This window comes from Portunus trituberculatus, chromosome 41, assembly GCF_017591435.1.
Source record: "Portunus trituberculatus isolate SZX2019 chromosome 41, ASM1759143v1, whole genome shotgun sequence".
NCBI classification, from domain to species: Eukaryota; Metazoa; Arthropoda; class Malacostraca; order Decapoda; family Portunidae; genus Portunus; species Portunus trituberculatus.
In genome coordinates this window covers 23,185,364-23,186,307 of record NC_059295.1, presented here as the reverse complement: position 1 = coordinate 23,186,307, position 944 = coordinate 23,185,364, and positions in this window count along the sequence as shown.

Sequence of the window (944 nt, the reverse complement as noted above, 5' to 3'; positions counted from 1 at the left end):
CCCTCAAGTGGACACCGTGACGAGATGTTTAAACAGTGAGTGGAGCGTTTAGACTGAAGGCGACTGGGCTCCCTTCTCTAGACACAGTGACGAGATACTTTACGACACGCGGTGAGTGGAGCGCTTTGACTGTGAAGGCTGTGAATCTTCCCGTCTATTTATATGTGTGAGATGTTAAAGGAATTGCCGTGGGTCAGGGAAAAGAGTTGCTAATTACTACTATGTACTTTTCTTTGCCTTAAGTGTTTTCCCTACTCTTCTATATGATTACGTTTGTCCAGTGGAAAAAAAGAAAGAAATCCTTACTATATGTTAAGTTTCTTTTCTTTTCTTTTTGTGGTTTTTCTGACCTAGCCAATATTCGCGGTCTAAAAATGGAAGAACGTGTTTTAGTGCGGTGTACATTCTGTTACTCTTAGTTTCAGTAAAGAAAAGAGAAGACTGACTAAAAAACATGGCACAAGAAGACTGAAAAGCGAGAAATATGTATGAAACTAGAAGACTTTTTATCCACCTGGCTAATTTTCTCTTCTTTTCTGGAGGAGACTGAACAAGCAAGGAAAAAAAAAAAAAGAAAAAAAGAATGTGAATGTTCTGTAAGTGAACCCAAATACAATAGGCAACTAGCTCTTTCATTTAACCCATTCAGTACCATGACGCGTTTCCTTATTCATTCTCGTGACTATTTAGTGATATTATACAGCTTCAGAAACTCATGTAGGTGATTAAAGTAGTGAAGACAGTGGCCATTAATCTTCTGACCTCCATAGACCTTTCTAATATCAGTAAAATGGTCTTTCGTACACAAATCTCATGGTAGAAATGTGTCCCAGTACTAAAGGGGTTATATCAGTGACCGGCTGATGTTATTGGTAGCCCTGATGGATCTCATGGTAGAAATGTGTCTAAGTACTGAAGAGGTTACATCCGTCACCAGCTGATGT